We start from the raw sequence: 12,062 nt of genomic DNA, 5'->3' as shown, positions 1-12,062 counted from the left end.
ATGGAAACAAAAAAGGATGGCACAATGCAATATGATAAAAGATGAACATGATGAAAGAAGCAAAATAACAATGACACTCAACGTGATCATGGCATGCAACATAGTTTTATTGAAATGGCATATGAAACTCATGCATCACATCCAGGTCGTTACAGTACTACTAAGAGGGGTGTAGCATTCGAAGCTTTGATTCTCTGATGCTAAACCCAAATCCTATGGAAGTTGCGAGAGAAATCTCTTTGTGTTCCGAGCAAATACTTGCCAGCAAGAGACTATGATCTTCTTCTCTGCAAGAGATTTGTCTCTAATCGAGGAGTTAGCATTACTTGGTCCTCAAGTAATGTTGCCATTGCTCTTAAAATTCGACTATTGTAAACATGTCATTTGGACATTGGCTGGACCGCGTGTCGAAAATGGTCATTTCCCACTAGGTAAGGCTGCGGCTATAAATATCCACCCCCACTGTTGTTGTCCGGTGCCGGCTCCATTTGATTGTCAGAAGATTGTTGAGAAACCACCTCTGCAGATTGATTTTATTTTAAAAATCTACCGAGAGAAAACCTCAGAGCCGAAAAAAATAGATAGTGGTTCAGCATCACTCGAATCCAAGTCCAGTATGCTCTGCCTATTACTCTTGAGAGGTGCAAACTCTCTAGATGGTTAGGTGTCAATTTCTTCAGAGACCAAGAGTAATTGCTGTTCTCAAAGAAGAAGTCTGTAAAGGTTTGGAGATCACCTCAAGTATCTACCACGAGTGATCAACATTGGTTGATGAACCAATTGTCGAGGAGAATAGGGCGAATAGAGTTTATCTTCTGTGTTAAATCATGACCCCTCCAACCAGACATAGTCCTTGTGCAGAAGGGCGAATTGGTCTACCAAATTCCTTGTCACCATCGAGCATCATGGGTTACCTCTGCTTCTCCTCTTTATGTTCGACATGTTTCTATCATCTGATTTGTCTTGATGCATGCTTTTAGTTTCCATTCGTTAGTTTGTATTCGCTCACTGTACACTGTTTACATTTGCTCTCCTACTGGGTTCCAAGATTTTTGATATTTTGGAAGAAAATTTAAAACTCCCATTCACCCCTCTCTAGTATACATACTTTGTTCCAATAGTCCTTGACACGATGTCTTACCATTGTTCATCTTATGCGAGCTTGTTGGAATTTGGACGTTTCCTAGCCAAATTTGACTCTTCGGCCACATCATTGGCCAACATAAGCACTATCCAAGGGTAAGCTGGCTATATGCATCGGGTGGTTGTATCGGAGGCGCAGTATCATCATAACCATTTAAGACAATAGACAACTCAACTTTGAAGACCCCCTCAGGCATTTGCACTCCATGCATGATTGCATCTTTGGGTCGAATGATCGAGCCGATTGCAATTTTAATCAGCTCACCATTCACACGGACTAAGAGACTGCATAGTGTCTTCTGTAAGAGCATCAAGAGCAGCCATTGCCGACGGGTTTCCAATGAAAGAGACAGAAGGGCTGCTATCCTTTGGTGATGCTTCAATGGCAATGTTTCCTAGTTCGCCGTTTTTTATCCATTGCTTGATGGTCTCAATTATTGAAGGCAACATGTCTTGGGCATGGGCTCGGCTTTGCATGTTGATGTGTGCTTCAATGTGGACAGTTGTTGCGGCTGTGGTGGCAGCTTGGTTGAAATTATTTTCTATTTGATGGTCTGCTTGTTGAGTCTCCTTCTCTGCCGTCCCTGCTCGCGGTCTTTGACATAATGATGCTTCCATTTGGTTCTGCATCCGGCACCATTCACACGGCCACCCGCCGGCGGACGCAACGGGTCCTTACCGAGGGTCACATTGATCAGTCAGTTAAGAGGAGTGTTCCAACTGGGCGTGGACCCATGAGAGCTCTGACGTTCCGCTTGCTGCCTTGCCAATTCTTCTTCAAGTTTTCTACTTTGGTGATCGGCGGAAGATTCCCCTGACTTAAAATCACAATGGTATCAGCTCCTGACATAGTTATATTCGAGGGGTATTTGAATTGCTCAAAGTGGTTTGGGATGCCCTTTGTTGCAAGTATAGCGTCCTGCTTGTCCCACACGGGCTTCTTCTCAACAAAACCACAACTTCCGAGCATGTGGTTACTTAAAGTCTTTGATCACATGTCCTTCCCCCATGTCGACTGGCTCAACACCAGAGGGTTCTCTGTATTTTGCATCTTGAAAATGTTCCAGTCATCTTCACTAATGGTAGGCCACTTATCCTTGATCACGGAGTAATCTTTGTGAACCTCTTTTCTTGCGGCTAATTTCGATGAACTAAAATTCTTTGAGAACTTATGGATTACATGGTTGTTGACCTGGTTCTTTGGGTATGATAGGTTGGCATATTCATCAGGAAACTTAAATGTAGCATGCACCCTTCTTATGAGGAGCTCTCGCCAATTTTGTTTGCCTGAATCCCTTATATTGGACTCGTTGATGGAGCAGACTTCTCAAAGGATGACACCTAGGGCGTTCCCGTAGTGAGACGCGGCCTTCCGCGGACTAATGGGCTCACCAATGGAGTTAAGTCGAGTTACCACAAGACTCTCAGTGTCAATAGCATTTCGGCTCCTAGATTCCTGTTGCTTCTTGTTTTTTGGAGCATCCTCCACCTCCTCCTCATCCCTAGCACAATACATCCATATCATCTTCAGTAGTACCAACGTCCTTAACAGGATTACTATCCTCACCAGGAATATCTTTGTAGAAACTACCTATGATATAGCACTCATCCGGATTTATATCCTCCCCCTGACGATCTTCATGATAATCATCATGTCCCTGCGTGTCCCAAAATGCATCTTCGCCGTTGGCCGAATGTGTCAAAGTAGAGCCCACATCAGACATCTACAAACCCACATCAGACATCTACAAACAAATAGGACATATACGTAATTCGTATACAATGGAATTGGTTGCCATATTTTTGACAAAACGGAATTTAATCAACGTTTCGAACAAACATTGGCAACCCTATACAGTCCCAGCAAACAAAACTGTCAGCGTTCTGGGAACCAGGGTACCCAGACTCGCCTGCATGTGTCCCACAGCGTGGCTCTTTCAATGGCCTGGTACAGCCTACCTCCAAGACCGTCAAGACAAGACCCTCGTGAGGGGCCAAGCCTCGTGAGGCAGACGACACCAAGACCTCTCGAGGGAGCGGCCTCCCCAGGCGGCCTACCCAGCCTCATGAGGTTACCCTGACGCAAGCCGTGATTACCAAGGCCAGGTGGGCGCCAGCAGGTGCAGAGGAGGCAGCTTCCTCTTTGGTGCTAAGGAGGCAAGCGCGGGCGCGGGTTCCCAAGTAATCTGGCAAAGGTTTCCATGCCGGTGTAACTAGACCAATACCACGGGCGTGGCAGGACGGATGTCATCGCCAAGCCCACCGCCACATCACAACTAGAAGCTTTGCAGGCGAAGACCACCTTTCGTCAGGATAAGATGTACTACTTGTCCCCTTTCGAATTGGCCACTTTGGGATCCCTTCCCGCCTACGTTTGGGGGGGGGGAGAGGACCGAGGCCACTATAAGTATAGGTTAGCACCACCGAAGAGGGGCGACTCATTTCTGTCACCCCCGAACCTCGTGAGGTTCTTCAACCTTTGTAATAGTTCATCCTCAACCCCTCGTGCGGCTAATCCACCACAAAGCAGGAGTAGGGTTTTACACTGCAAGGTGGCCTGAACCTGCGTAAACTAATGTGTTCATCTTCTTCCTCACCTTCACGTGAGTCCGGCTAGGCTAGGCTGCAAGGTGACGTGTAGGCAAGCTTGAGAGATTGAGTTCTTCGCACAAGCCCCAGAGTTCAAACCTTCTTGGGTCTGCGGAGCCCCAAATCCGACATTTGGAGCACCAGGTAGGGCACGCGTCGAAGCTCGGCCTCCTCCTCAGCCGTGCTTCTCTCACAACTCATGGTTACCATGGTCGACATCGCCCAACCCGTCAGGTTGCCGGGTGCTTCCGGAGGTGTTGCAGGTCTTCGGGCCTTTACTCTCGGCCTCCAGCGGATGCAGTGGACACAGAAGTTCAGGTCGACACTGCCCCCATGGTACGACGTTGCGGCGGATCCCGAGGTGTTCCTCCGGCTATACGCGCGGGCTATCTAGGCGGCGGGCAGCGACAACAAAGTCATGGCAAACTAGCTCCCTATGGCTCTCACAAGCGTACCGCGCTCCTAGCTGCTCAACCTGCCGGAGTCCTCGGTGGCCTCATGGGATGAGCTGTGTGGCCTGTTGGTGGCGCTCTTCACGATGCTGGCACATCACGTGGTTTCATCCATCATCGATGGGTTGTGGGATCTAGCTTCGAGCCGCCATGTCAAGCAGCTCTTCCGGCAGGTGAGGGCCACCCAGCCGCAGCAGGGGGCTCCTCCAGGCCGGGCGGCGCCTGAGACCGACATCATCTTCGACTCTAGAGATCACCGCGGGACTATGGTCGGTGCTAGCGCGCTCCCCATGCTATACACGCCCACCATCAGCAATTTCGCGGTTACCAGGACCCTCATCGACGGTGGCGCTGGCCTCAACGTCCTCGCCATGGAAGCATTCGACCTGCTCCAAGTGCCTTCCAACAAGCTCTCCCCCACCAAGCCCTTCTTAGGGGTAGCCGACGGCTCCGTCGTTCCCTTGGGGTAGATCCGCCTCCCCATCACCTTCAGCACGCGCTACAACTACCGCACCGAGCTCATCGACTTCGACGTCGCCCGCATCGGCCTCCCGTACAATGCCATCCTAGGGTATCTGCCCCTTGGCAAGTTCATGGCAGAAACGCACCCGGGCTACAACGTCGTCAAGATGCATGGGAGCAGCGGTGTCCTCACTGTGGTGGGAGACACCAAGGATGCACTCCTGGTCCTCAAGCTCGTCTTCAAGGCCGCAGCAGCCATGCAGCCAGACGCTGAGGACGCTCCAGAGGTGCCCGAGGCCATGCCCGCAAAGAAGAAGTAGCTATTCTCCCAAGACCGAGCCGAGATGAAGCAAGTTCCCGTCGACGATGGAGGATCAGGCCCCACCTTCACCATAGGCTCTGGCCTCTACCTGGGAGAGAAGAGGCATTATTCAATTTCCTCTGCGCAAACTAGGACGTGTTTGCATGGGAAGAAATGGATCTGATCAGTGTTCCGTGGGATGTCATCGAACACCACTTGATGGTGTGCCCCGACGCACGCCCGATAAAGCAGAAGGCCCGACTGCAGGCTCAGGAGAAGCAGTCGTTCATCATCCAAGAGGTCCGCAAGCTGCAGGAAGCCGGCGTCATCTGGGAGGTCTGGCACCAAGATTGGCTGGCCAACCCATTCATCGTCCCCAAGAAGGGCCGAAAGGAGTGCATGTGCGTCGACTTCACGAGTCTCAATAAATCTTGCCCTCAGGACCCTTTCCCTCTCCCGTGCATCGATCAGATCATTGATTTGACTGCTGAGTGTGACCTGATGTGCTTCTTGGACGCCTTCTCAGGATACCATCAGATCAAGATGAAGGTGTAGGACGTCGAGAAGACGGCCTTCCTTTCCCCATGTGGGGTGTACTACTACACCTGCATGCCCATGGCACTACGAAATGTTGGTGCGACTTTCCAGTGATTGATGCACATCACTCTGGGTCGGCAGCTCGGGAGGAATGCTAAAGCGTACGTCGATGACATAGTGGTCAAGTCGCGGGAGGGAAGGACCCTCATTGAATACTTTCAAGAAATGTTCACCAACTTGTGCAAGGTAAACTTGCAGCTCAACCCGAAGAAATGCATGTTCGGCGTTCCGTCTGGCAAGTTGCCGGGCTTCCTGGTGTCACACGGAGGGATCGAGGCAAACCCCGAGAAGGTCAAGGCAATAGAGAAGATGAGTCCTCCACAAACCCTCAAAGAGATGCAAAAGCTCACGAGATGTGTGACGTTGCTGGGGCGTTTCATTTCCAAGTTAGGCGAGCGTGCGCTCCCATTCTTCAAGCTGATGAAAAAGAAGGGCCCTTTCGAATGGACTCCAGAGGCTGAAGCGGCTTTCCAAGACCTCAAGAAGTACCTTATGAGCCTACCAGTGATGGTGGCACCTCGTCCTCTTAAGCCCTTGGTGCTCTACCTGGCCGCTACGCCCCACACGGCTATCGCAGTGCTTATGGCGGTCAGGGAAGACCGCATAGGTGCGGGTGCACGGTGTAGCACCCCGCATACAACCGCGCCATCGCCGCCTCAGGATGGCGCTCCTGAGGCCTCAACTACTCCACTAGACGGCAAGGCTCCTGAGGCTTCCTCGTCCCAGGTGGAGTGGGATGCCATCGACACCTCCTCCCTCGTCCAGCACCCCATGTACTTTGTCAGCACGGTGTTGCATGATGCACACGCGCGCTACCCCATGCCGCAGAAGCACCTGCTCGTGCTCCTCGTTGCCTCCAGGAAGCTACGCCACTACTTCCAAGGCTACCCCACCAAAGTCGTCTCCGCGTACCCCCTGGAGAAGGTGCTCCGGAGCCCCAATGCCGCGGGGAGGGTTGCTGAGTGGAACATCGAGCTACAAGCGTTCTAGCTAGAGTTCACCACCACCAGGGTTATCAAGGGCGCAGCCCTCACTGACTTCATGGAGGAATGGACGGATGCCCCTGACTGGGGAGTGGGCGAGGATCGGTCCCTCGCGCCTGGAGACGAGGTGTCCGAAGGCTGGGTCATGTACTTTGACGGTGCATTTGCACGCACGGCGCGGGGGCTGGAGCTGTACTCATCTCGTCGACCAAGGACAAGCTATACTATGTTGTGCAGCTCTGCTTCCAGCATGGCAAGAAGGTATCCAACAACATCGCAGAATACGAGGGCCTGATCGCTGGCCTCAGGTCCGCAGTGGCCATGGGGGTCAAGCATCTTACCATCAAGGGAAACTCTCAGCTCCTTGTTAACTTCTCCATAAAGGAATACAAGCCTATGGACGAGCATATGGAGGCATACCTGAAAGAGGTACGCAAGATTGAAAAACGCTTCTTGGGCTTGGAATTGCAGCACGTCCCGCGCGGCACGAACAAGGAGGCGGACGACATCGCCAAGAGGGCGTCCCGACGCGAGCCCTAGAAGCTTGGTGTCTTCAAGGAGCGGCTCTTCAAGCCATCGGCAGCCCTCCCTCCCCGCTGCAGGCCCTGCGCTGCTTCGGGAGGAGCCGCCCTGGCCCCCTTCACAGGCGCCCCGACCTCAGGAGTCCGCCTGATCCTGGCACTCGAACCTCAGGAGGGGTGCTGGACTGAAGAGTTCAAGGCATACCTACTTCAAGCCACCCTACCGGAGAAGGAGGAAGATGGAGAACATGTCACTACTAGGAAAAGGGCTATAGATGGGATTGACACTAATGGCGCACCAGAAAGATGGTGCGACATTAGTATATACTAATGGCGCACCACAATCTGATGCGCCATTAGAGTTTAAACTACTAATGGCGCACCATGCTACGGGTGCGCCATTAGTATCAAATTTTTTTTTAACTAGTGCGCCTGTGCAAACATACTAATGGCGCATCCGGGCAAAGTGCGCCATTAGTAGTTGTAACTACTAATGGCGCACCAGGCAGCAGGTGCGCCATTAGTATAGAATTTTTTTTTGAACTAGTGCGCCTATCCAAACATACTAATGGCGCATCCTGCCCAAGTGCGCCATTAGTAGTTGTAGCTACTAATGGCGCACCAGGCAGTGGGTGCGCCATTAGTATAGAATTTTTTTTTGAACTAGTGCGCCTATCCAAACATACTAATGGCGCATCCTGCTTAAGTGCGCCATTAGTAGTTGTAACTACTAATGGCGCACCATGGAAGAGGTGCGTCATTAGTAAGTGGGCAGCAACAAGATATTTGGGACAGCCTCTCCTACCCACACACTCACTTTCTCCCCACTTCATTCTCTCCACCTCCTCCTTGTCTCGGGTGCCTCCTCTTTTTCACCTCATTTCCACCATAGATTCATTCAAATTAAGTGGTTAAATTACCTTGTTTTAATAGGTAAGTAAGGGGGGAAGCTATATTTAGGTTGTTCTCCTTACAACAATGTGCACATGCACTTTTTACGGCCTAGCTAGATCTATGTATGTTCGTGGTGTTGCATATGTTTGTGGTGTTGCATATGTGTTTGTGTTTGGAGGTGTACCGGTATTTGATATGCGATAGTTGCCAATATTTTGCCGGAATGTTGATTCATTTCCGTTTCGGCGAGAATTTTGGCATTAAGCATTCTTTTTGGTCCTATTTTTAGGGAAAGTCATGCCAAATTTTTGTTTGGTTCTAAAATATCGTTTTGCTCTACCCCGCAGGCGACCATGGTCCGCACGATGACCGAAGGCATCGTGAATAGGTTTTTGAGGTCCGCGAAGGCCGAGATGCTTCAAAAGAACGAGACGGAGATAAGATGTCCGTGTCGAAGATGCAAGCTGAAGAGCCTTATTGCGGACCCGGATTCTGGGAAGATGCGGGACCACCTGCTATTGCGTGGTTTCATGGATGGCTATCGGTGGCAAGGTGATGAAGATGACTACGAAGTCGTCCATGCGGGCCGGGCAAGAAATGAGGAAGGGCAGCAAGACAACCACCGCGGCTCGGGCGGGCGAGAAGACGAAGAATCCCCAGGAGATGATCACGACTGTGATGCTGTACATAGTCATCATGTAGAAGATGCAGGACATGATGATGAGGAAGATGCCGGAGCAGGCGACGGGCATGATCATGAAGATGATGATGCCGGCGGAGCAGACGACGCTGGACCATCGATGGGCTGGGTGCAGGACCCTCATATTCAAGAGCTGCTTCTCAAGCAGACGGATAACGCAAGAGCTGCCGCCCGAGAGAAAGCCAAGATGGATCAACTTGAGTTAGACGCGGTTACTCCATTGTATGAAGGATGCAGGCCCGAGGATACCCGCCTGAAAGTAATGCTCATGGCCCTGGAGATGAAGGCAAATCACAAAATGACCGACGCATGCTTCGACGAGAACATGTCATTCTGGCACGAACGTCTTCCCAAGGGGAACAAGTGCCCGACCAGTTTGGAGGAGGCGAAGAAAATCGTGTGTCCTCTGGATTTACCGCACGTGAAATACCATGTGTGCATGAACAATTGCATCATTTATCGGGACGAGCACGCGGAGTCTACCATATGTCCGGTGTGCGGCGTCACTCGATACAAGAAGAGGAAGAAAGCTCCTCGAAAAGTGGTGTGGTACTTTACGATCACTCCTCGTCTGCAGCGCTATTTCGCGGACCCTAAGGTAGCAAAGCTCCTGCGTTGGCACGCGGATAGGGAGGAGAAGAAGCGGGAAGATGACGCAAATGATCCGGAGATAGATAAAAAGACAAGATGCTGAGTCACCCTAAGGATGCGAGCCAGTGGCAAGCGTTGAACTTCGAAGACTCGGAATTTGGGAACGATCCAAGGAACATCGTGCTGGGCGCGAGCACCGATGGAGTCAATCCGTTTGGCAGCCAGAGAAGCACACATAGCACCTGGCCTGTGTTTGTGTGGATGTACAACCTTCCCCCCTGGTTGTGCATGAAGAGGAAGTACATTCACATGAGTATGCTAATTGAAGGGCCGAAACAACCAGGGAACGACATCAATCTGTATCTGGGGCTGCTGAAAGAGGAGCTTGACACGCTGTGGAAAACGCCAGCCAATACGTGGGACGCCGCAGAGAAAGAATATTTCCCTATGAGAGCCGCACTGCTCACGACGGTGCACGACTATCTCGGTTATGGATATGTCGCGGGGCAGGTAGTCCACGGATTTTCTGGATGCGTAAGGTGCATGGATGACACAAGGTATCGCCAGCTAGATAGAGATCCCGGGTCTTCGAAAACCGTGTTCATGGGACATCGAAGGTGGCTTCGCGACGATGACCCGTGGAGGAAACGCAAGGATCTGTTCGATGGTGAAACCGAACCCTGAAAACGCCCGTGTACGTGGAGCGGCGAGGAAATAGACAAGCTGTTGAAAAATTGGAAAGACTGCCCACTGCCGGGAAAGAAGCAAAAGGTGCCAGAGCCGGGAAAGAAGCGAAAGGCGCCAGAGCCGCTGCTGAAGGTATGGAAAACGAGGTCTGTTTTCTGGGACTTGCCGTACTGGAAGATCCACCGTGTGCCTCACAGCCTTGATGTCATGCATATCACGAAGAACGTGTGCGAGAGTATGCTTGGTACCCTGCTCAACATGCCAGAGAGGACCAAAGATGGGCCGAAAGCAAGGGCAGACTTGAAATCAATGGGCATCAGGCAGGAGCTTCACGCTATATATGATGATGATGATGATGATGATGATGATGATGATGAGGCGAAGCAGGACACAGAAAGTCGTCGCAAAGGCAAAAAGGCCAAGAAGACCGGAAATGACTACCCTCCCGCGTGCTTCACTCTAAGTCAGGAGGAGATCGAGCAGTTTTTCACCTGCCTCCTAGGAGTAAAACTTCCTTACGGTTACGCGGGGAAGATAAGCTGATACCTAGACCCAGCGAAGCAGAAGTTCAGCGGGATGAAGTCTCACGACTGTCACGTGCTGATGATGCAGATACTTCCAGTTGCAATCTGTGGGATCATGGACGCGCACGTCCGTGAAACGCTATTTGGCCTATGCAACTTCTTCGACGTCATCTCTCGGAAGTCGATTGGCGTGAGGCAACTCAAAAGGCTACAGGAAGAGATCGTGGTGATACTATGCGAGCTTGAGATGTACTTCCCGCCCGCATTCTTCGACGTTATGGTGCATCTGCTGGTCCATATAGTGGAGGATATCATCCAACTCGGGCCGACGTTCCTGCACAGCATGATGCCGTTCGAAAGGATGAATGGTGTCATCAAAGGATACGTTCGCAACATGTCACGTCCAGAAGGAAGCATAGCCAGGGGCTTTCTGACCGAAGAGTGCATCTCCTACTGCACGAATTATCTAGGCATCGAGAACCCCGTTGGTCTGCCCATCAACAGGCACCTCGGCAGGCTCGCTGGATGGGGTCACCGTGAGGGTCGCCGCGAAATGCATGTCGACTTCGAGGGTCGACTCGCCGACTTTGAAAGAGCAAACCTAGTCGCGCTACAACACATAGACGTGGTCGATCCTTGGGTGGTAGAGCACAAAACCTTTATTAAAAAGACGTACAATGACCGAGGCCAACAGATGACGGATGGAGATACACTCAAAGAGCACAACTCATGTTTCACGCGTTGGTTCAAGCATAAGCTTCTGTCGTACCCTTTACATGAGGATTCTTCTGCGGAAGAACAACTCATATTCGCCTTGTCACAGGGCGCCGAGCACAACCTGATGACCTATGAGGCGTACGATATCAACGGCTACACATTCTACATCGAGGCCAAGGACATGAAGAGCGATGGTTATCAGAACTCCGGGGTAACGATGGAATCCTACACCGGTAACGACAAGGACAGATACTACGGAAGGATCGAGGAGATCTGGGAGCTGAGCTACGCTGGAGAGAAGGTCCCGATGTTCCGTGTCAGATGGGCCAAGAACGTCATAAAAGAAGACCGGTATTTCACCACCATGGTTATACCCGAAGCCAAATCCAAGACCGCGGGCGCAAACGTCACCGCGAAATATGAGCCATGGGTACTGGCTTCCCAAGTGGACCAATGCTTCTTCATTACCGACCCGCCAAAGCCCAGTCATGTTGTCGTGAGGAGAGGCAAAAGGAAGATCATCGGAATGGATGGAGTAGCCAATGAGCAAGACTTCGACAAGTACGGCGACCCAAGGATCGAACATGACGACGATGATGAAGTAGCAGCATACACCACAACAAGAAGCAGGACCACCCTACCTAAAGGACGTCCGTTCCACAGAAGAACTCCATTTGCGAAAAAGAAGGGCAAGAAGATTGTGAACAGATAGCTAGCTAAGATCGATTGTATTTAAATCGTAGCCTTCATTTCTCGATTGTATTTCATGGGTACTTTTTGAACTATCATGAATATTTTTAAATTTCATGGACACTCGATCTCGATCCCCCTCCATCTCGATCGCTATCCCACCTCGCCAGATCCGGCCCCCCTCGCCGCCGAGCACCCCCCAGTCCACCGG

Source organism: Triticum dicoccoides, chromosome 4B, assembly GCF_002162155.2.
Source record: "Triticum dicoccoides isolate Atlit2015 ecotype Zavitan chromosome 4B, WEW_v2.0, whole genome shotgun sequence".
NCBI lineage: Eukaryota > Viridiplantae > Streptophyta > Magnoliopsida > Poales > Poaceae > Triticum > Triticum dicoccoides.
Note: the sequence above shows the minus strand (reverse complement) of the source record.